A 25,869-nucleotide genomic window follows, 5' to 3' on the forward strand; every position below is an offset into this window, starting at 1 on the left:
TCCCTTGTACCTCGCCTATCTTCAGCAGCCAGAGAGGTTGAGCCGTTGCTAGTGGATACGACCTGGTCACTACCGCCGCAGCAAGACCATCCCGCTTTGCGGCGGGCTCTGGTGAAAACCAGTAGTGACTTAGAACCGATCCACTAGCACGGTCCACGCCAATCCCTCTCTGGCACAGAGGATCCACTACCTGCCAGCCGGCATCGTGACAATATTAACTTCCTGTGGCACATTAGTATATGTGAGGGGTAAACTTTTTAAGATGGATGGTGACCATGGCGGACATTTTGAAGTTGGCCATTTTGAATCCAACTTTTGTTTTTTCAATAGGAAGAGGGTAATGTGACACATCAAACTTATTGGGAATTTCACAAGAAAAACAATACTGTGCTTGGTTTTAACATAACTTTATTCTTTTATTAGTTATTTACACGTTTCTGACCATTTATAAAATGTGTTCAATGTGCTGCCCTTTGTGTTGGATTGTCAATGCAACCCTCTTCTCCCACTCTTCACACACTGATAGCAACACCGCAGGAGAAATGCTAGCACAGGCTTCAAATATCCGTAGTTTCAGGTGCTGCACATTTCGAATCTTCACAGCATAGACAATTGCCTTCAGATGACCCCAAAGATAAAAGTCTAAGGAGGTTAGATCGGGAGACCTTGGGGGCCATTCAACTGGCCCACGACGACCAATCCACTTTCCAGGTAACTGTTCATCTAGGAATGCTCAGACCTGACACCCATAATGTGGTGGTGCACCATCTTGCTGGAAAAACTCAGGGAACGTGCCAGCTTCAGTGCATAAAGAGGGAAACACATCATCATGTAGCAATTTCGCATAGCCAGTGGCCTTGAGGTTTCCATTGATGAAGAATGGCCCCACTATCTTTGTACCCCATATACCACACCATACCATCAATTTTTATGTCCCAACAGTCTTGGAGGGATCTATCCAATGTGGGATAGTGTCAGACCAATAGCGGTGGTTTTGTTTGTTAACTTCACCATTCACACAAAAGTTTTCCTCATCACTGAACAAAATCTTCTGCGTAAACTGAGGGTCCTGTTCCAATTTTTGTTTTGTCCATTCTGCAGCACCTGAAACTACGGATACTGGAAGCCTGTGCTAGCATTTCTCCTGCGGTGTTGCTATCAGTGTGTGAAGAGTGGGAGAAGAGGGTTGCATTGACAATCCAGCACAATGGGCAACACATTGAACACATTTTATAAGTGGCCAGAAACTTGTAAATAACTCATGAAAGAATAAAGTTACGTTAAAACCAAACACATCACTGTTTTTCTTGTGAAATTCCCAATAAGTTTGATTTGTCACATGACCCTCTTCCTATTGAAAAAACAAAAGTTGGATTCAAAATTACTGACTTGAAAATGGTCACCACCCATCTTGAAAAGTTTCCCCCCTCCCATATACTAATGTGCCACAAACAGGAAGTTGATATCACCAACCATCCCCATTTTATTAAGGCGTATCCATATAAATGGCCCACCCTGTATATGGGAAAAAAATTGAAATAAATATGTATTCAAGGGACAACAAAGGTTCATTCAGGCAGGGAAGCCTAATAAATACTTAATAGCGACAGCTCAAACCCAACTTTCAGGATCTGGTATGCAGGAAGGGTACTGGAGTTGATCCTCTGTGTCAGTGAGTCGATGGCGTGGGCCGTAGCAGGGGAACAGAATCTAAGAGGTTACTGGTTTTCAGTAGCCCGCCGCAAAGCAGGATGGACTTGCTGCGGCAGGTAACCCCCAGGTTATTCCACCCAATAGCGACTCAACCTCACTGACAGCTGAGACAGGCGTGGTACACAAGGACAAGGCAAGGCGAGGTCAGACTTAGCAGAAGGTCAAGGCAGGCGGCAAGGTTCGTAGTCAGGGGCAACGGCAAGGGGTCTGGATACACAGGCTAGGGAACACACAGAAACGCAAGGGCAGGAAGGGGAAGTGGGATTATATAGTGTGGGGAGTGATTTGAACTGATTGGGCCAGGCACCAATCAATGGTGCACTGGCCCTTTAAATCTGAGAGACTCGGCACGCGCGCCCTAGAGAGCGGGGCCGCGTGCGCCGGGACTGAGCAGGAGGATGGGGCAGGTGAGTGGAATGGGATACGCATCCCTGCCAGGGGACACAGAGCAGCGCTCCCGATCAGCGAGTCTGACCGGGGCGCTGCAAGCAAGATCAGAACGCCGTGAGGAGGAGGAGGGAGGGAGGGGGAGGAGCGGGACCCGGAGCGCTCGGCGTTACAGTACCCCCCCCTTGGGTCTCCCCCTCTTTTTAGAACCCAAAAATGTATAAATGAGTTCCTTGTCCAGGATATTGGCTTCAGGTACCCAAGACCTCTCTTCAGGGCCACAATTTTCCCAATCAACAAGATTTTTTTTTTTTACCTCGGATGAGGATCTCTTTCACCGAGAAGACATCAGAGGACCCAGTGACAGGAGCAGGAGCGGTGACCTTGGGGGAATAACGGTTAAGTATGAGGGGTTTGAGAAGGGAGACATGGCAAGAGTTAGGAATACGAAGAGAGGGAGGGAGATGGAGCTTGTAGGAGACATAATTAATTTGATTTTTGATTTTAAAAGACCCGAGGTAACGAGGGCCCAGCTTGTAGCTAGGGACCCGGAACCGAATGACTTTGGCAGAGAGCCATACTTTGTCACCAGGGGCAAAGACAGGAGGAGTTTTTCTCTTCTTATCCGCATGTCTCTTCATGCGAGACGAGGCCAGTGAGAGCGACTTTTGAGTCTCCTTCCAGATGGATAAGAAGTCGTGAGTTAATTAATCTACAGCAGAAACTCCAGATGAAATGGGAATGGGAAGGGGGGGGCAGCGGGTGACGGCCGCACACTACATAAAATGGAGATTTGGCGGAAGACTCAGAATTCTTGAAATTGTACGAAAATTTGGCCCAGGGCAGCAGATCAACCCAACCATCTTGATGGGAGGAGACAAAATGTCGCAGGTAGTCACCAAGAATTTGATTCACCCTCTCCACTTGTCCATTGGATTGGGAGTGATAGGTGAACGAGAAATTTAATTTGATCTTTAATTGAGTGCAGAGTGCTCTCCAAAATTTTGAGATAAATTGAACACCTCTATCAGCGACGATATGCGTGGGAAGCCCGTGGAGACGAAAAATCTGCAGAAAAAAATATTTTGCCAACTGTGGCGCAGAAGGAAGGCCAGGAAGCGGGACAAAATGAGCCATTTTGGAAAAACGATCAACGACTACCCAAATGACGGTGTTGCCATGAGATGAAGGAAGGTCCGTGATGAAGTCCATGGCTATGTGGGACCAAGGCTGTTCAGGCACCGGCAGGAGGTGGAGAAGACCTGCAGACTTCTGGCGTGGAGTTTTATCACGTGCACATACTGTACAGGCCCGTACGAAATCAGTCACATCTTTTTCCAGGGAAGGCCACCAGTAGTATCTGGAAATCAACTGTATGGATTTTAAATTCCAGCGTGACCAGCAAGATGGGAGGATTGACCCCATTTGAGAGTCCGGAGGCGAAGACGTGGAGGAGCATACGTTTTTCCTGGAGGAACTGGCACCAGAGAAGCCGGAGCAGAGGAGTTCAGGCACTCTGGAGGTATGATGTGCTGAGGAGGGGTCTCGGCTTCGGAGGCATCGGTGGAACGTGATAAGGCATCAGCCCTGATATTCTTATCTTTAGGAAGAAAATGAATTTGAAAATTGAAGTGGGCAAAGAACAACGACCACCTGGCCTGGCGAGGATTTAAACGCTGGGCGGACTGAAGATAGGACAGATTTTTATGGTCAGTGTAGATGGTGATATTTTGAAGGGACCCTTCCAGGAGATGTCTCCACTCTTCAAGTGCCAACTTGATGGCCAACAGTTCACGGTCTCCTATGGAATAGTTCTTTTCAGGAGAAGAAAAAGTTTTGGAGAAAAAAACGCAAGTGACGTTTTTTCCTTTAGCGGTTCTTTGAAGAAGGACAGCCCCGGCTCCTACCGAGAAGGCGTCAACCTCAAGGAAGAAAGGCTTCAGTGGATCTGGCCTAGATAAGACTGGTGCAGAAGCAAAGGCGGCCTTAAGACGAGTAAAAGCTTCATCCGCTTGGGAAGGCCAGGACTTCGGATTTGCGCTTTTCTTCGTCAGTGCCACAATAGGGGCAATGATGGTGGAGAAGTGGGGAATGAACTGACGATAGTAGTTGGCGAATCCGAGGAAGCGCTGGATATCACGAAGTCCAGATAGGCGTGGCCAATCCAAGACCACAGAGAGCTTGTCAGGATCTATTTGAAGACCCTGTCCAGAGACCAGGTATCCCAGGAAAGGAAGACAACTAAGTTCAAAAAGGCATTTTTCTAATTTGGTGTAAAGATGGTTTACACGAAGGCGCTGGAGTACTTGACGGACATGGAGCCAGTGTTCCTCAAGGTTGGAGGAAAAAATTAGGATGTCATCTAGATAGACCACTACGCAGGTATACAGTAAGTCCCGAAAGATTTCGTTGACAAAATCTTGAAAAACTGCAGGGGCATTGCAAAGTCCAAATGGCATGACGAGATATTCGAAGTGGCCATCTCTGGTATTAAAAGCGGTTTTCCACTCATCTCCTTCACGAATTCTGATGAGGTTATAGGCGCCCTTGAGGTCAAGCTTTGTAAAAACTTTTGCTCGGCGCAGACGGTCAAAGAGCTCAGAGATGAGAGGCAGAGGATAGCGGTTCTTTACTGTAATTTTATTGAGGCCACGATAGTCTATGCAGGGGCGTAGTGATCCATTCTTCTTGGCAACGAAAAAGAACCCCACTCCGGCTGGGGAAGAAGACTTCCTAATGAAACCTCTCTTAAGATTTTCCTGAATGTATTCAGACATGGCCCTGGTTTCAGGAGCGGAGAGAGGATAGATTCTGACATGGGGCGGAGTGGTGCCTGGAAGCAAGTCAATAGGACAGTCGTAGGGTCTATGTGGAGGCAGGACCTCCGCTTGCTTTTTACTAAAGACGTCAGCAAAGTCCTGGTAGACCTTAGGAAGGCCAGGATGGAGTAGCAATGGAGTAGCGATGGGGACTTAGCTGATGGGTACAGACTTAAGACAACGTTTGTGGCAAGAAGCGCCCCAGGACTTAATGTCCCTAGTGGTCCAATCGAGGGTAGGAGTGTGACGCTGGAGCCAGGGCAAACCAAGCAGAATGTCCGAGGTACAATTTGGCAAAACAAAGAATTCAATTTTTTCTTGGTGGAGAATTCCAACGGTCATGAGCAAGGGTTCAGTGTGGTAATGCACGGTGCAGTCCAGATTCTCTCCGTTAACTGATGAGATGTAGAAGGGTTTGATGAGACGAGTAACAGGAATGTTAAATCTGTTGATGAACGAGGTTTCAATAAAATTTCCTGCAGAACCAGAGTCCAGGAAGGCCACCGCAGAGAAGGAGGAGTTAGCGGATGGAGAAATCCACACTGGAATAGTCAGGTGTGGAGAGGAGGAATTCACAACTAGTAACGCCTCTCCCACAATTTACCGTAGGCACAAAACACAGCAGCGCCTGTAGCTCCGGGTGAGATTGCATAATTTGAGCCTTATCAGTGAGCATCAATCAGAGAGTCCCGAGGAGCAGATGGAGGCTGCCTAGTCATAGGAAGCGGCAGAGGCTGAGGCACAGGCGGTGGTAGTGGTTCAGCGCAGGTCTCAGCGGCCGAGGAGGGCACATGTCAGGGGCTGTCACCTGAGGAGCCCCAAGATGGGTTCGGGGACAGCTGGGGGTGGACTACATCCTGGCAAGGCTGGAGGGCCCGAGGGGAGAGGAAAGAAGCCACTAGTGATGAATATAATAGGGAGAGCCAGGGTTACCTCCATCCGAGGACACAACAGCTATGGCTGGTAGAGGTAGCCCAGGGCCATCGAGAGAAGAGGGTGCAGACAGCTGATAATTAGTGTTGAGCGGCATAGGCCATATTCGAATTCGCGAATATTCGCGAATATATGGACGAATATTCGTCATATATTCGCGAATATTCGCATATTCGTTATATTCTCGTTTTATTTTCGCGTATGCGAAAATACGCGCATGCGAAAATTAGCATATGTGGGAATTCGCATATGCGAAAATTAGCATATGCTAATTTTCGCATATGCGAATTTTCGCACGCCAGTCTCACACAGTAGTATTACAGCCTTCTTTACACCACACAAGCTGGAGGCAGAGAGGGGTGATCACTGTGATGTGTACTGTGAAGAAAAAAAAACAAAAAAAAAACGAATATTCGTAATTACGAATATATAGCGCTATATTCGCGAAATTCGCGAATTCGCGAATATACGATATTCGCGAGCAACACTACTGATAATGGCCCCCAGGCGGTGAGGGTAGGGGTTCAGCAGCCCACGCTGTGTCTGGTCGGGGGCTGCACAGTGGGGTGGCAGCACAGTAAGGCCGCGGCTGGAGAGGGGTGGGGAGTCCTCCAGGCCCCACACACACTGCAGGGGGGAAGAGTTGTGTCACCTTTAGCATCAGTGGAGTGGCGACCACCGTGGAGCAGAGCTCATCCACCGGCAGGTCAATTAGCAGAGGAGGAAAAGATCTGAGTGGGGAGTCCTAGGGCTTACCCACACACTTGGTTGCAGTCTGTTTCTCTCCTGCCCCTGGGTCCCGTGATGGCGCCCGAGGTCCAGCACAGTGAGCAGAAGGGGGAGGGGCACCTGACGATGAGGAAGAAGTCGAAGATGATGGTGGCTGGGGGGAGGCCAGCACTGGCCATCTCCGCCAGCAGAGAAAATAAATTAAAGATCGGGACTCCTGATGCCCGGGGGCCTGATGTTTTCCGGGTGGACTTGCGGGAGGGCTTCTGGCCCATAAAAGCAGCAGGTTAGTCCCCAAAAGCCTTTCATCATTTTTTGGTACTATTAAGATTAACCTGTTGGGGACCATGGGCGTATGCTTCCTGGTCCTTAAGGGAATTTCGATCCCCGCCGCTAGCCGGACGGGGATCAGAACGGGATGCCTGCTGAAATCATTCAGCAGGCATCCCCCCCCCCCAATGTCGGATCAATTCAGATCATCGATTCGCGACTTTTCCGGGCTGATCGGGTCTCTGATGACCCGATAGCCTGGAAAACATGGATGATAGGAGCTGTCAGAGACATCCCCGATCATCCTAAAGGATAAGAGCGAGGTGGCAGTGTGCCACCTCCTCCTATCCCCTGCGATTGGCCGATGCGGGCAATCGGCAAATCGCAGGGCAGGGGCTGGAGTGAAGGTTCATTTCCCCTGCTCTGCCCGCCCCTGGATGTCGGGGCAGAGCAGGGGAAGATGGCGGTGGAGTGTAGGGGCTGATGCAGGGGCCATTGCGGGGACGGCCGGTTACCTGGGCTCACGCGGCGACCGAGGACGAGGGACCGGCTGACAGGAGGCGCAGGCAAGTAAAGGTGGCGGCTGCGGCGGCTTCCTAGATACAGCCGTAAAGATCGTCGTAAAGTGATCTTCACTGCTGTATCTGAGAGCTTCAAAACTGCAACTTCATGCCTGCCCAGACAGCCTTTAGCTGTCTGGGCATGCTGGGAGTTGTAGTTCTGCAACATCTGGAGGGCCACAGTTTGGAGACCACTGTCCTTCCAGATGTTGCAAAACTACAACTCTAAACATGCCCAGACGGTCCAGGCATGCTGGGAGTTGTAGTTCTGTAACATCTGGCCCTTCAGATGTTGCAGAACTACAACTCACAGCATGTTTGGACAGCCTGGACATGCTGGGAGTTGTAGTTTTGCAACATCTGGATGGACACTGTTTGGAGACCACTATACAGTGGTGTCCAAACTGTAGCACTCCAGATGTCAATTCAAAGCATGCCAAGACTGTCCAGGCATGCTGGGAGTTGTAGTTCGGCAACATTTGGCCCTTCAGATGTTGCCGAACTACAACTCCCAGCATGTCTGGGCATGCTTGGAGTTGAAGTCTTGCAACATCTGTAGGGCTACAGTTTGGAGACCACTACACAGTGGTCTCCAAACTGTTCTCCTCCAGTTGTTGCATAAGTACAACTCCCAACATGCCCTTCAGCTTTCTGGGCATGCTAGGAGTTGTAGTATTGCAACAACTGGAGGCGCACTAGTTGGGAAACATTGTCTGTTTCCTAACTCAGTGTTTCCCAACCTGTGTGCCTCCTGCTGTTGCAAAACTATAACTCCCATGCACATGCACTGACAGACCATGCATGCTGGGAGTTGAAGTTTTGCAACAGCTGGAGGCACATGGGTTGGGAAACACTGAGTTAGGAAACAGACAGTGGTGCGGAAACACTGCGGTAGTCTGTTACCTAACTCAGTGCTTCCCAATCCCAACCAGTGTGCCTCCAGCTGTTGCATAACTACAACTCTCAGCATGCATGGTCTGTCAGTGCATGCTGGGAGTTGCCTTGTCGTATTTCAAGGCAACAGTTTAGGACCACATATGGGGTATCTCCGAACTCGGGAGAAATTGCGCTACAAATTTTGGGGGGCTTTTTCTCCTTTTACCCCTTATGAAAAGGTAAAGCTGGGGTCTACACGAGCATGTTGGTGTAAAACTGTTTTTATTTTTTTTTTACTCTAACATGCTGGTGTTTTCCCATTCTTTTCATTTTCATAAAAGGTAAAAGGAGAAAAAGACCCCCAAAAATTTGTAACACAATTTCTCCCAAGTAGGGAAATACCCCATATGTGGACGTAAAATGCTCTGCGGCCGCACAACAAGGCTCAGAAGTGAGAGAGCTCCATGTACATTTGAGGCCTAAACTGGTGATTTGCACAAGGGGTGGCTGCTGGTTACAGCGGTTCTGACATAAACGCCAAATAAATAACTACCCACATGTGACCCCATTTTGGAAACTGCACCCCTCACAGAACGTAACAAGGGATACAGTGAGCATTTACACCCCACAGGTGACTGACAGATTTTTGAAACAGTGGTCCGTGAAAATGAAGAATTCAATTTTTCATTTGCACAGCCCACTGTTACAAAGATCTGTCAAATGCGAGTGAGGTGTAAATGCTCACTGCATCCCTTGTTACATTCCTTGAGGGGTGTAGTTTCTCAAATAGTGTGCCATGTGGGGTGTTTTTCTCTGTTCTGGCACCGTAGGGGCTTCCTAAATGCGACATGCCCCTCAAAAACCATTTCAGCAAAATTCGCTCTCCAAAATTCTATTGTCACTCCTTCTCTTCTGAGCCCTCTACTGCACCCACAGATCACTTTCCATCCACATATGATATATTTCCTTACTCGAGAGACATTGGGTTACACATTTTGGGGGCTTTTTCTCCTTTTACCCCTTGTAAAAATTAAAAATATGGGTCTCCAAGAACATGTTAATGTAAAAAATTAAGATTTTGAATTTTCACCTCCACTTTGCTGCTATTCCTGTGAAACACTTAAAGGGTTAACAAACTTTCTGAATGTCATTTTGAATACGTTGAGGGGTGTAGTTTTCATAATGGGGTCCATTATACGGTATTTATAACATAAAGACAGTCAAATTCACTTAAAAGCTGAACTGGTCCCTGAAAAATTAAGATTTTTAAATTTACTTGAAAAATTGGAAAATTGCTGCTGAGCTTTGAAGCCCTCTGATGTCTTCCAAAAGTAAAAACATGTCAACATTATGATGCCAACATATAGTAGACATATTGTATATGTGAATCAATATATAATTTATTTGATATGTCTATTTTCCTTACAAGCAGAGAGCTTCAAAGTTATAAAAATGCAAAATTTTCTAATTTTTCATGAAATTTTGGGATTTTTCACCAAGAAATGATGCAAGTATCGACAAAAATTTACCACTAACATAAAGAAGAATATGTCACAAAAAACAAACTCTGAATCAAATTCAGTAGTACATGCATCCCAGAGTTATTAATGTTTAAAGTGACAGTGGTCAGAATTGGAAAAAATGCTCTGGTTTTTAGGGTCAAAATGGGCTTGGTCCCCAAGGGGTTAATAAGGCTGGCAGCCAGAAACCACAACATTGTTGTTATGGGCTAGGGTTGGCATAAAGGTAAAAGGAGCCCATTATTAATAGGTTTCGTCACGTGAATCTTAATTCATTTAGAGAAACCTAATGGACTTTTTGTAGTATTTGAAATATTATTATTATGGCTTAAAAGTAAATTTTTACTCATATGTTTGTTCTAGAGCGACAATTTATTTGATTGTATCCCTTAATTTCATCTTATACTTTAAATTTCAAGTCTCGCAAAAAATTTGAAATAGGATAATGGATACTGGCACTATTTCTCATAAAACCAGCTGCTTCATTTTCTACAAGATTACAAGGCTAGGCTTCCACTTGTTTTTTTTTTTTAACACTTAAAAAAATGGCAGAAAAGCTTCCACAGGTTTGTTCTACATTTTGGCAGTTTTTCCTGGTGTTTTTGCCTTTGAGTGGAAATGGCATTTTTGGCCCTTTTGGCGTTTTTTTTTTCTAAATTTGTTGGGTGCCAAAAAAAAAAAAAAAAAAAGATGCAGTAGGGATGGGAAAATGTATTTAATAAACTTTTCAAAATTTTAATACACTTTTAATAAAGTGTGTGAGTGTTTCACTTTTTTTTCTCAATTTTTTCAATTTTTTAGGTAGTACTACTACTCCCCGTATGAGACAGACTGTTCCATGATGGGAGTAGTAGTACCTGTATTAATATAAAGATCGCCCCGGCTGTCACTCCTGACACCCAATGCGATCGTCCTATCTATTACAGAGATGTGGAGCGGCTCTATACAGCCCTCGCATCTCTGCTCTGTACTCCGGCCGGCCAGTGATGTGAATAGATATTCATCTCACTCATTCATATTTTCCGCCCAGAGTGGGGATTGGCCGGATGGTTGCAGCCAATCCCCGCTCTCAGCAGGAAATATGAATCAGTGATGTTCTATTCATATCACTGGCCGGCCAACGTATAGTGCAGAGATGCAAGCACTGTACAGAGCCGCTCCGCATCTCTGCAATAGATAGGATGATTGCATCGGGTGTCAGGAGTAACAACCGCTGTGATCTGTCCTTAACTGCAGGTACTACTGATCCCAACATGGAGCACACTCTGCTCCATGCTGGGAGCTGTAGTACCTGTATTAATAGACAGATCGCAGCGAGTGTCACTTCTGACACCCGATGCGATCGTCCTGTATAATGTATAGATACGGGCGGCCGCTCTTCTATGGTCCCCTGCACTGACATTATATATATATATATATATATATATATATATATGTATATAAATATATACATATACCTATTCATATTTCCCACAAAGAGTTGTGATTGGCTGGAGCCATCTGGCCAATAACATCTCTCTGTGGGAAATATGAAGAGGTGTAGATATACGGCAGTGCAGGGAACCATAGAAGAGAGGCTGGTCACATCTATAAATGATACAGAAGGATTCCAACTGACCTAGGGCAATCTGTCAATTAGTACAGGTACTATTCCCATCATGGAACAGGTACTACTGCCATCATGAAAAAAACACACACTACATTTTTATTATTGTTGGCTACATTTTTAGCACCCTTCCCACACACATAAATTGATTCTTGTTTAAAAATTTTATAAAAATGTTGTTATAAAAAAAGATACATTTCGTGAAATACAATGTTCTCAATCACTACTGTATCTTTTTTATCTTTTTTAATGGTACCCTACGAAATTTTATTAAAAAATCCAAAGAAGAATAAAAAACACCGGCCAAAACGCCAAAGTTAAATCCCACATGACATTTTTCTTGGCGTTTTTTCACTCCCATAGATTTCTATCAGAGGAAAACGCCAACATTTTCCTTAAAAAATGCCAAAGTCTCAACAAGAGGTCATTTAAAAAAACTCCAAACTGAAAAACGCCAAGTGGATATGGCATTTTGCAGTTCCCTATTGACTTGCAGCTAACATCTGGCTGCAGCATATTTTCATTAAAAAAAACACCATGCTGCAGAATGGGCATTTTTATTGGCGTTTTTGCCAAAAAAAACAAAAAAACTAAAGGAACCTAGCCTAAATCCATGATAGAAAAGTAATTGGCATTGCATACTTAAAAGATAATGCATTGCAGCGTGAAAAAAACACATTTTGGATTGTTTGCTGTCGAGGGAAACCATATTTAAATAACTTCTGGCTTGCCACTTTCCAGCATGTGTGTGGCATATAAAATTGCATACAACATGACAAAAAATACATCAAAAACATCATATTATTTGGAGGAAAATTGTTTGTAGTGCAGAATTACATCAGTACAATAATTCAAACCTTTAGAAAAGGATGTTTACTAATATTGTAGGAGGGTTTATTACTTAGTATTGACCCCTTATTATCTCCACTCATACAAACATGTAAATCTAGTTTCAACCCTTACACACTGCAGGTTTTTTTTCCCCAAGTTTTTATTGCTGCTGCTTAAAGGGGTACTCTGCCCCTAGACATGTTATCCCCTATCTATGATCTCCTGGCTGGCACTGCGGCGATGTGCGGCCTGGAGATTCTATGTTTGTGATGTCACGCCACATCCCCTCCATTCATGTCTATGATAGGGAGCAAGATGGCTGTGAAGTAGCTGTAATGCCCCCTCCCATAGACATGAATGGAGGGGGCATGGCGTGTTCGGAACACGGTAGTGCCAGCCCAGAGATCGAACCACCCAGCGATCAGACATTTTATCCCCTATCCTTTAGATAGGGGATAACTTATCTAGGGGTGGAATACCCCTTTAAGTAAAATGATCCAATAGCACATAGGAATAATGGTGCAGTTGCCCCAAGCAACCAAATAGCTTTTTCTCATTTGATAGAGGCCCTTTTAAAATGAAAGAAGAAATCTGATTGGTTGGTATGAGCAACTGCTGAACTCTTCCTCCAAATGCCTTTCCTCTACACCTCCCCCTATATCCTTACATACTGACAGTGTTTAATAAACAAGGGGAATTGTAACAGTTGTCAATTATGCCTGGACTAGATTTATATGGAATACACATAATTCTGAATAAACTCCATTGTTGAAGATAATCAGCAATCTTATTAATCTTCTGCATATTGTAAATATTGATGATCTATTCTCAAAATAGGAATATAGGGTCGTAATATAACATTGATGGGCAACTGACTGCAGGCGTCCCCACCGATCAGCTGTTTGAAGAGGCCACAGTGCTTGAGCCAAATGTTTGCAGCCTCTTTATTGTTTACCTGCACTCGTACAACAAACTCCATATTTTATTTTAATAACAGGGCTAGATACTGCTATTGTGTCCAATTTTGTTATGTCCAATCAGTACAGTCCCCTCCATGCAATTTACAAGATGATAAAGCCATTGTTATAGATCCAGGTTCAAGGATCCTTCAGTATTCAAAATTTGTAGACAACCTTCAGACTATCACACAAATCTGTGCTTATTTGTATGCACATTTTGGGGGAATAAAGCAAAACATGTAAAATATCGGCCCTTCATATTTTTTTTGCATGATGCAGCTTATCAACAAGTGTTTTTTGTTCCTATAAATGTATCTCATAATCAGGTATAATACATACTGTACACAATGGTACAGTATATAAACATATGATCCACAGAAGTACAGTATATACAATTTTGAACCATAAATCCAATATATAAATGTACACATACTCCTTCGTCTCCCATTGCAGGCCTCACACGCCTCATATACTGTATGGTAGTACTAATGCTGCTGGTGTCTTCCTCTGTTTTTTCAAGCTTCAGACAGATCACTGTGCTGGAAACAGTGAGGAAGCTAAAGGCATGGCCTGTGTATCAGATGTTCTCCTGATGTAAAGGGAAAGGGAAGCTATGTGAGGAACAAGACATAGTGTGGGGAATTGCCTGACTGGAGATTTCAAGGTTAGTTCTTTGGCTCTGGTCTCCCTTTATAGCTCAAGGTGATGGGATATATTATGGGCATTCTGGGCAGCCATGCACCCCACCCATCAGGAACCTTAGGCCACTGGAGGCCATTCAAACTGCCCATATTATAAGCCATAACTGCATCTAAATGTTTCTGGTATTTGTTGATTATCCCTGCACATTGGCTTGGAGCTTAAGGTCATTGTTTTCTACATGGCCTAAATTTAATTCAGATTCAGCTTACTGACAGATGTTCTGAGGTATAATTCATGATCAATGATGTAAACTGTCCGGGCCCACATACAGCAAAACAGGCCCAAACCATTACACTACCACCTGCACATGGTATGCAGTTTTTATACTAGAATGCAGTGTTTTCCTTTCTACAAAAATAACACTTCTCATTAAAAATAAAATGCTCTATTTTGGTCTAATCTGTCCACAAAACATTGTTTCAACAGCCTTCTATCATGGCTATATGGTATCTTGCAAACTGCAGATGGGCAGCAATGTTATTTTTAGAGCTAAGTAGCTTTCTTCGTGCAAGTCTGCTAGGCACACCATTGTGCACAGCTCTTGGTGTACTCTTTGTTGGTAGACCACACCTGGGGAGGGTAGTAATGGTTTTAAATGATTTTAAATGTCCTCTATTTGTACACAATGTTTATTACTGGGGATTGGTGGAGTCAAAACATTTTAGGGATTGTTCTGTAACCATTAGCAACTTGTTTTTGCCACAACTTTTGACTGTATATAAAATGTGCAAAAGGGCTAGTTATCATCTTAAAGTTTGGCATGTTTGGAGTATCTTTCATATAAACACAGAATGTATAAAATATTCAAACCTGCTAAATTAAACTTTACCTACTAGTTTAATGGTGTTGTTTGGATTTAAATTAGTATAACTGTAATTTCCTATTAGCCCACGCTGCAATAGACTAATCGAGCAAATGGACTGCTTAATATAGTTAACAATTCTAATCTTGTAAAAAGTATTTATACTCTAATTAATATTTTAGAGACTTTAAACACCTTTATTAAGTGCTTTATATGTAGATAATTAAACCCCAGCAGGATACATGCTTTCTTGTGCCACCTTACTAATATACAATTGAAAGGGCTGTGTTTTCTGTGCAATAAAATTCTTGTCAATAACGCCCACAGTTGTTCTGTTTCAATTGATTCATGATTGTACTAAGTTTTAGTTATTGTCTGCTTGAAAATTCAATATGATATTAAAAATAGCACCGTAGCTGAGTGGTTAGTAATGTTGTCCTGTAGTACTGGGATCTTCAGTTTGACACCAACCAAGAACATTTGCATGGAGTTTTTTTGTGTTTTTCCTTAAAATTCTTTACAGGTAATACAGTTGTATTTAGCAAAATATACTAATAGATTAACTGGCTTTTTTCATAACTGGTCCTTAATAAAGTATGTGCTGGGTATAGACATGAGGTTTAGATTGCCAACAGGTGCAGATCAATCTTTGTACCAAACTGTACTGTTGTCTGATATGACTAAAAACATTTATGAACTTGTTTTGTACAATTTTTGTGGTCATTACGCCTTGAAGAGGTTATTCATCATAAGGTGACCTTTGTACGTACCTGCCAGACAGTAATGGACATGCTTAGGTAGGATCTGTGCTTGTTTTGGAGCTAAATAGCTATGTTCAGCGTCAACCATAACGCTATGGCTATCTTTTTGTGAAATGGAGTTCCCTCCCTCCAACTATAAGTCCCATAATTTATTTTTTGTAAGTGAGAGGTCACTTTTCTCCCTCCCACATATCAGCCACCCCACCCATTGAAGCACAGCTTTGCTCCTTTCCATGCAACAGGCCAGCGTTTTCTGACCAGGATGCCTCTTGTTGTTGCAAAACTACAATTCCTTGCAAAATGATCTCCCTCCTACCCAGCAGTCACTCCACCCATTGAAGCAGACAAACTTCTTTCCATCACCTGACTAGTAATGTAATGTCTCAGGCACTCCTTTTGTATGCTGCTAAAAATATACATTGGGGCAAAAATCACAGAAGAATTGCAAGACCATCATTAAACACAGGTACAAACACTATATTATGAACTACATTAACTTTACAGCCCCTGTAGCACAGTCAAATAAAAAAATAAAAAACCTGGAATACCCCTTGCTTTCCTCATTGTTTGACACTGGGAGTATTTCGGCAAATCTTAATACTGGCTAATAGTTTATTACACCAACGCTTAAAAAAAAAAAAATACTAAAAATGCCAAGATTGCCACTGTTTGTTATAAAAATGAAACCCTGCTCATCACTTATTGTATTAAACAATGTAAAGTCAATAAAAACCAATAGTACATAATAGGACTTTGTCCAATAGTGGTTACCCACTATTGTTTTAATATAATGTATCTCTGTCTACAACTGTGTTCCCAGACACATTACAATGATCATATAGCAGTCTGATAATGGATTTGTATTTCATATGCACATTGATTTGTTACATTGCAAATATTTACAGAAAAAGCAACAATGTGCAGGCATGTGGAAAATGAAATAAAGTTTGTCCGTGAAGACAAAAGGAAACAGACTCAGTTGTTTTATTTGATATGGAGGCTTGAAGCGCATCTGGTTTAGGGAATGGGGGAGGAGGAGACTGAAGCTTTTTGTGAATGGAAGTCGGGCAGTGGGATCGCACTGTGGACAGTGTAATTATTAGACCGCCATAGTGTAATAGTGTTTCCCGGGATGTAGGTTGAATGTGTACATGGTCACATGGCTAGGATTATCCAATAGTGTTCTTCGTATTTCATATCATAATGGTCCGTCTTGAGATGGAGGAGGTTTCTCGGTAGGTAATGATGCAGTTCGGGTTATCCAATAAGAATGGTTTACTGCTCTGATGTAACCAATGGGGTTTGAGTACATATGTGGACTTTCGGACGACGTATCAGAATCCTGGTGTTTGTTCCGTATTAATGTTGAGTCACGTGGTGATTGTGTCCAATCATAGGATATTGGGAAGTTCTATTGGTTAGAGGGAAATTTTACTCCTGTGATATGTTGAGATTTAAAAATAACCAAAGAAGCTATTTTGTCCAATGGGGGAGAGGGTAATAATACGTATTGTAGGTACCAAATGATGGTGCACAAATTTGATCAAAGGACCTGGTAATTCAATGGAACGGCGTATATCTCCGGAGGAGGAGGATACAGTGGTGAACTGCGGTGCAAATGCTTGTGGATGACAGGCTATATTAGATATGGCCATACACGATGGTGCCAATGTGTGCAGGAGATAAGCGAAGGGGGGTGGCCCATATATTGAATCTAAGGGGTGGGGAAGGAGGGTAGGGGGGAAGTGAGCACAATAAGTACGGTGGATGAAAACCATGATTAAATTACATATTCTATATATTCATTCAAACCTGTAGGTTGAAAGGATTGAAGCCGGAATATCCAGGAGTTCTCACGATTGTTGAGGGTAGAGAATCTTTGACTTGCGTCTTCTGAAATGCGTTCGATGGGTGTGATGCGGAATCCTAAAAAAATGCATTTGTGCGTGGTAGCTGCGTGTCGTGATATGCTGTGGAGCGCAAATCCATTGGTCACATTTATGTAACACTAGCTGAGTACCCGACGTTGCCCGGTTTTTCCTTCCTAATCCCTGTTGGGCAGGAAAATAAACAAAGGAGGAAGCTTTTGACTTCATATCCAGTCCTCATATATTCTTGTCATATCCCAGCCTCCTATCCCGACCTCCTATATCAACCTCCTGTGCCGACCTCCTATACCGTCCTCCTATCCTGTCCTCCTATCTCGACCTCCTATCCCGATCTCCTATCCCATCATCCTATCCCGTCCTCCTATCTCAACCTCTTATCTCGTCCTCCAATCTCGAGCTCCTATCCCGACCTCCTTTTCCATCCTTATTTCTCGACCTCCTATCCTGACCTCCTATCCCGACATCCTTTCCTTTCCTCCTTTCCCGTCCTCATATCTCAACCTCCTATCTAGACCTCCTATCTTGACCTCCTATCCCATCCTCCTATCTCGACCTCCTATCCCATCCTCCTATCCCATCCTCCTATCCCGACCTCCTATCCCATCCTCATATCTCGACCTCCTATCTCGATCTCCTATCTCGACCTCCTATCCCGACCTCCTTTCCTGTCCTCCTTTCCCGTCCTCCTTTCCTGTCCTCCTTTCCCGTCCTCATATTTCGACCTCCTATCTCGACCTCCTATCCCATCCTCCTATCTCGACCTCCTATCTCGACCTCCTATCCCGACCTCCTATCCCATCCTCCTATCCCGACCTCCTTTCCCATCCTCCTATCCCATCCTCTTATCCCATCCTCCTATCCAGGCTTCATATCTTGTCCTCATATCCCGTCCTCATATCCCGACCTCCTATCCCAACCTCCTATCTCGACCTCCCATCCCATCCTCATATCTCGTCCTCATATCCCGACCAGTAATATGTGTACCAGGTATTGAAAAATCTCCAGCAGTACGGAAGTTATGTGGGAACATACATTTCCCATTGATTTGCATGGGACTTTAACCAAAAACTCTCAAATGGGGGTAGTTAAGGGTTAAATTAACTGTCCTATATTTTAAGTGGACATATAAGTAACATGTGACCAATTATTATGGAAATATCTCCAGCCGTTTGGAAGTTATGCAGTAACATATATTTCCTTTGACTTGTATGGGACTTTAACCCCTTAAGGACCGGGGTTTTTTCCGTTTTTGCATTTTCGTTTTTTGCTCCTTGCCTTTAAAAAATCATAACTCTTTCAATTTTGCACCTAAAAATCCATATGATGGCTTATTTTTTGCGCCACCAATTCTACTTTGTAATGACATCAGTCATTTTGCCCAAAAATCTACGGTGAAACGGAAAAAAAATAATTGTGCGACAAAATTGAAAAAAAAATCGCTGTTTTGTAACTTTTGGGGGCTTCCGTTTCTACGTAGTACATTTTTCGGTAAAAATGACACCTTATCTTTATTCTGTAGGTCCATACAATTGAAATGATACCCTACTTATATAGGTTTGATTTTGTCGGACTTCTGGAAAAAATCATAACTACATGCAGGAAAATTAATACGTTTAAAATTGTCATCTTCTGACCCCTATAACTTTTTTATTTTTACGTGTATGGGGTGGTATGAGGGCTCATTTTTTGCGCGGTGATCTGAAGTTTTTAACAGTACAGTTGCATTGATAGGACTTATTGATCGCTTTTTATTCATTTTTAAATGATATAAAAAGTGACCAAAAATGCACTATTTTGGACTTTGGAATTTTTTTGCGCGCACGCCATTGACCAAGCGGTTTAATTAATGATATATTTTGATAATTCGGACATTTCCACACGCGGTGATACCATATATGTTTATTTTTATTTACACTGTGTTTTTTTTTTTATTGGAAAAGGGGGGTGATTCAAACTTTTAATAGGGGGGGAGTTAAATGATCTTTATTCTCTTTTTTTTCACTTTTTTTTTTCACACTGATCTTCATCATTGATCACTGGTTTCTCATAGGAAACCAGTGATCGACGATTCTGCCGCATGACTGCTCATGCCTGGATCTCAGGCTCTGAGCAGTCATTCGGCGATCGGACAGCGAGGAGGCAGGTAGAGGCTCTCCCGCTGTCCTGTAAGCTGTTCGGGATGCCGCGATTAGCCGCAGCTATCCCGAACAGCTCGACTGAGCTAGCCGGCAACTTTCACTTTCGCTTTTAGCCGCGATCGGGGCTGCGCGCTATTAGAGGCGGGTCCCGGCCTCACTATGATGCCGGGCTCGCTGTGATATGACGCGGGGTTACTGTGTAACCCCGCGTTATATCAGGAGAGCAGGACCAAGGACGTACCGGTACGTCCTTGGTCCTTAAGGGGTTAAACATAAACCCAGCCCCTGGAAAATAGGGGCGAGGAAGAGTTAAATTACCTATCCTATGTTTGTTGTTGGCATATAAGTAACATGTGTGCCAAATTTCATGTTAATATCTTTAGCCATTTGGAAGTTTTTGTGGAACATACACACATATATACACACATACATACATACATACATACATACATACACACACACACACACACACAAACACACACACACACGTTGAGTTTTATATATATAGATAAAATCAAGAGGGTATACAGGCATCTAATCTATATCAGGGAGAGCGTCACAAACGAATGAGAAGAAAAATGTTGAGGAAATAGTTTTTTCCCTAAGAATGCTAGCAAGCCCATCCAAGGAGGTACTCAAAATCAGGCTCACCGTACAGTGAACCTTCCCTGTCAAAGAAAATTGGAATTTCTGAAATGCTTAGGAGGTTTTTTGGTGTGCATGCCGACCTGTAGTGATGTCACTTACAGTGCAAACTAGCAAAATATTCTGGAAGACTTGCGAGGTTGAGACACAGTCTCCCAGCAGCATGGCCTACATACTAAACAACACAGACTTCGCATAAGCATGTTAGCACCCAAGGAGATCTATACATCTTCAGAGTGGCAGTAAGGTAATTTTATTAACTCATTGTCCTCATTTTAGCCAGTGTTGTTTTATCGAAAAGGGGTGCAGAATCTTATCCATTATTAGGCCGCCATAAGATCATTGTAATGTGTCTGGGAATAAAGTTGTAGGCAGAGATACATTATATTAAAACAATATTGGGTAACCACAAGTCCAATTCAGTGCTATTGCTTTTTATTGACTTTACAAATCCTAAAACTGATACTCTGGGAAAACTTAGCTCCTTCCCACCAGCACTACACACTAAGGTGAGCCTTTATTTACCTACTCACTGTTTAAAGGGGTACTCCGCCCCTAGACATCTTATCCCCTATCCAAAGGATAGGGGATAAGATGTCAGATCGCAGCGGTCCCGCTGCTGGGGACCCCCGGGATTGACGCTGCGGCACCCTGCTGTCATTACTGCACAGAGCGAGTTCGCTCTGTGCGTAATGATGGGCAATACAGGGGACGGAGCAGCGTGAAATCATGGCTCCGCCCCTCATGATATCACGGCCTGCCCCCTTAATACAAGTCTATGGCAGGGGTGTGGCGACTGCGACGCCCTCTCCCATAGACTCGTTTTGAGGGGGGCGGGCCATGATGTCATGAGGGGCAGAGCCGTGACGTAACGATGCTCCGGCCTCTGTACTGCCCGTCATTACGTGCAGAGCGAACTCGCTCTGTGCAGTAATGACAGCGGGGTGCCGCAGCGGTAATCCCGGGGGTCCCCAGCAGCGGGACCGCGGAGATCTGACATCTTATCCCCTATCCTTTGGATAGGGGATAAGATGTCTAGGGGCGGAGTACCCCTTTAAGGGGTATTTTAGGATTTTTTTTATTTTATTTGACTGTGCTAAAGAGGCTGTAAAATTAGTGTAGATCATACATTTGTGTCTGTACCTGTGTGTGATGGAGGTTGCACAATTCTTATGTGATCTTTGCTTATTTTAAACAGCATATAAAATGAGTGTTATCTCAGGTTTCGGTTGCAGTGTGGCCCAGACATTACATCGCTAGTCAGGTGTGCAAAGGGAGCCTGTATGCTTCAAGGGTGGAGCGACTGCTGAGTGGGAAGAAAATCATTCTCCACAGGGCTGCAGGGAATTGTAGCTCCATTGTGCTACAAAAGGTGTAGTAACGGATGTGTAGGAGGGAGAAAAGCGAACTCACACTTACAAACAAGGGATCCTGGGACTTGAAGTTGGAGGGAGGGAACTCCCACAGGAAATAGCCCCTTCACAAAAAGAAAGCAGCAGCATAATGGTGGACTCACAAAACAGCCATTTAGCCCCAAGACATGCACCAATTTTTCCTTAGCATATCCATTGTTTGGCAAGTAAGTACTAAAGTCGTGTTGTGGAGGATAATCCCTTTAATTGCAAATCATGAGTTAATGTACTAACCCTATGTACTATTATGCCTCTGCTTTCTTTTCCTGAGCCACATTCATAATGATTCAGAAGTCACATGCTTTACTACATGCAGAAATGGACATTTTAGGGTTTATCAAGAAAGACTGAACAGTTGTGGTGGGCTTCTGACAGTTTAGTTAGTGTAGGCTCTTCTTCGCTGCCTATTGCTGCCAGGTTGATTTCCTTAGCGCAGTGATGGATTTAGTGGTCAATCCCACCTCATAACACAACAATATCCCAAGGAAAGGATGACTAACACGCAGGGGTCAAGTCCTGGGAAGAAAATGTGGGAACTCACCCAAGATTTCCACTTAAAGGTGTACTCCGCCCCTAGACATCTTATCCCCTGTCCAAAGGATAGGGGATAAGATGTCTGATTACAGGGGTCCCGCCGCTGGGGACCCCCGCATTCTCCCTGCTGCGTTTAGAGCGTTGGGTGCAGCGCCGGAGGCTCGTGATGTCACGGCCACAGACACTTAATGCAAGTCTATGGGAGGGGGCATGATGGCTGTCACGCCCCCTCCCATTGACTTGCATTGAGGGGGCATGGCCGTGATGTCACGAGCCTCTGCCCCCCTTTGCCAGTCATTTGGCACAGAACGAAGTTCACTCCATGCACTGGATGTCTGGGGTGCCACAGCCGAGACTGCGGGGGTCCCCAGCGGCGGGACCCCAGCTATCAGACATCTTATCCCCTATCCTTTGGATAGGGGATAAGATGTTTAGGGGCGGAGTAACCCTTTAAGGGCTGGTCCTGCAGGACTCCTGCTAATGGGAACTGCGTTCCTGCTGTGGAGAAAGTGCAGGAACTCTGTTCCCATGAGCTCCTGCAGGACTTGAGCCCTGCTAACACCCTATTATAAACCCCTGCCACACAACATAACTTTTACTCTATCTTATAAGATGTATTATTGCACAACTAATATTGTTTAACCCTTTTGGGACCAAGCCCATTTTCACCTTCCAACTCCCATGGAAAACTTTTTTTTAAAATCAACTGGTGCTAGAAAGTTAAACAGATTTGTAAATAACTTCTATTAAAAAAATCTTAATCCTTTCAGTACTTTTTAGGGGCTATATACTACAAAGGAAATACTTTACTTTTTAGATTTCTCTGATGTCATGACCACAGTGCTCTCTGCTGACCTCTGCTGTCCATTTTAGGAACTGTCCAGAGCAGGAGAAAATCCCCATAGCAAACATATGCTGCTCTGGACAGTTCCTAAAATGGACAGCAGAGGTCAGCAGAGAGCACTGTGGTCATGACATCAGAGAAATCTAAAAAGTAAAACATTTTCTCTGTAGCATTTAGCCCCTAATAAGTACTGGAAGGATTAAGATTTTTTAATAGAAGTAATTTACAAATCTGTTTAACTTTCTGGCACCAGTTGATTTAAAAAAAAAAAAAGTTTTCCACAGGAGTACCCCTTTAACCCCTTAAGGACCCAGCCAATTTTCACTGTAGGACCCGGACATTTTTTGAACATCTGACCACTTACACTTTAAGCATTAATAACTCTGGGATGCTTTTACCTTTCATTCTGATTCCGAGATTGTTTTTTCGTGACATATTCTACTTTATATTAGTGGTAAAATTTTGTTGATTCTTGCATCGTTTCTTGGTGAAAAATTGAAAATTTGATGAAAAAATTGAAAATTTTGCCTTTTTTTTTACTTTGAAGCTCTCTGCTTATAAGGAAAATGAATATTCCAAATAAATTATATAATGATTCACATATACAACATGTCTACTTTATGATTGCATCATAAAGTTGACATGTTTTTACTTTTGGAAGACATCAGAGGGCTTCAAATTATAGCAGCAATTTTCCAATTTTTCACAAAATTTTCTAAATCAAAATTTTTCAGGGACCAGTTCTGTTTTGAAGTGGATTTGAAGACCCCATTATAAAAACTGCACCCCTCAAAGTATTCAAAATTACATTCAAAAGGTTTGTTAACCCTTTGGGTGTTTCACAGGGATAGCAGCAAATTGAAGGAGAAAATTCAAAATCTTCATTTTTTACACTCACATGTTCTTGTAGACCCTGTTTTTGAATTTTTACAAGGGGTAAAAGGAGATAAATCTTCCTAAAATGTGTAACCCAATTTCTCTCGAGTAAGTAAATACCTCATATGTGTATGTCAAGTGTTTGGTGGGTGCACTAGAGGGCTCAGAAGGGAAGGTGCGACAGTGGGATTTTGGAGAGTGAGTTTTTCTGAAATGGTTTTTGGGGGGGATGTCGCATTTAGGAAGCCTCTATGGTGCCAGGACAGCAAAAAAAACAAAACACATGGCATACTATTTTGGAAACTACACCCCTCAAGGAACGTAACAAGGGGTACAGTAAGCCTTAGCACCCCACAGGTGTTTGACGACTTTTCGTTAAAGTTGGATGTGTAAATTATTATATATTTTTTTCTCTAAAAAGCTAGTTTTCCCCCAAATTTACAATTTTTGCAAGGGGTAAAAAGAGAAAATGCCCCCCAAAATTTGCAACCCCATCTCTTCTGAGTATGGAAACACCCCATATGTGGACATCAAGTGCACTGCGGGCGCACTACAATGCTCAGAAGAGAAGGAGTCACATCTGGCTTTTGCAAAGCAATTTTTCCTGAAATGGGTTTTGGGGGGCATGTCCCATTTAGGAAGCCCCTATGGTGCCAGGACAGCAAAAAAAAAACACATGGCATACTATTTTGGAAACTACACCCCTCAAGGAACGTAACAAGGGGTACAGTGAGCCTTAACACTAGAGATGAGCGAACTTTTAAAAAATTTGATTCGGCCGATTCGCCGAATTTTTCCGAAAAGTTAGTTTCGAACCGAATTTGTTCGCGACAAATCGATATTAAGAAAGGCTATTTCTAGCCTACATACAGCCTCTATAGGGGTATAGAACACTTTGCTGTGTCCTAAAACGCATATGGAGTGTGCTGGGGTAGTGAAATAACACTGTTATTCAGAATAGCATGCAGATTACCGGCATCGCTCTTAGAATCACTGCCGCACAGCAGCACAATGACAGAGCCTGGTGGTGGCATCAGTGTCAGGAGACCATATAGTGACTGAATGACATAGCGTGGACATGTTGGCAGCAAGAAGAGACCATATAGTGGCTGAATGGCACAGCGTGGAGTTGGCTGATGCACTAGTACACTACAAACCAGGGCTTCACAATCCCCCCCAAAAAACAACACAATATATGACATTTTTGACAAAGATTTCTCATTGGTAGCACCTGCTATCAAAAATTTTTTAATTAACAGACCCAGGCCCCACCTCTGCAGCATCAGTAACCCATATATTGCCTGAAGGACACAGCCTGGAGTTGACTGATGCACCATTACACACCAGGGCTTCACAATCCCCCCTCCAAAATCAACACAATGAGAAATATTTGTCAAAGATTTCTCATTGGTAGCACCCACTATCCAAGAATTTGAAATTTCCAGAACCAGGCCCCACCCCTGCGGCATCAGTAACCCATATATTGCCTGCATGACACAGCCTGGAGTTGGCTGATGCACCAGTACAAACCCGGGCTTCACAATCCCCTCCAAAAAACAACAACATATTGGAAATTTTTAAAGAAATACCTTTGTGTAAGAACAAGCGCATATCCAACAGTCCACAAGACTCTATAATGCAGGACTGTGGACCACCCAAAGACATTCTTCTCAAAAATAATAAACCACACAATGTTTGATTTTTTTTTTGCAAAAACTAATTAAATATGTGTGTAAGCGCATCTGTCTCCAAAAGATCAGATCACCAATGGACTTTTTTCGCCCAAAATGATGAAGCAGAGTTAATCCCTGTCCGTATTTATTTATTTTATTTTTTTTAATTTTCATTAAAAAATCACACGCAACAAGCGTTCCGTTGTGTAACGATTAGCATTCTGGAAAATTCAATTTTATTACTGATAAAATTATCAGTAAATAAAAAAATAAAACACTACCCAAGAGTGTTTAATTACCCCATACATTGCACCAGGAGCAGTCAAGAGTAGGCCTCAGCAGTACCCAAGAGGCTTTAATAACCCCTTACCTTGCCCGATCAATTGCGAG

Source organism: Hyla sarda, chromosome 5, assembly GCF_029499605.1.
Source record: "Hyla sarda isolate aHylSar1 chromosome 5, aHylSar1.hap1, whole genome shotgun sequence".
Taxonomy (NCBI): domain Eukaryota; kingdom Metazoa; phylum Chordata; class Amphibia; order Anura; family Hylidae; genus Hyla; species Hyla sarda.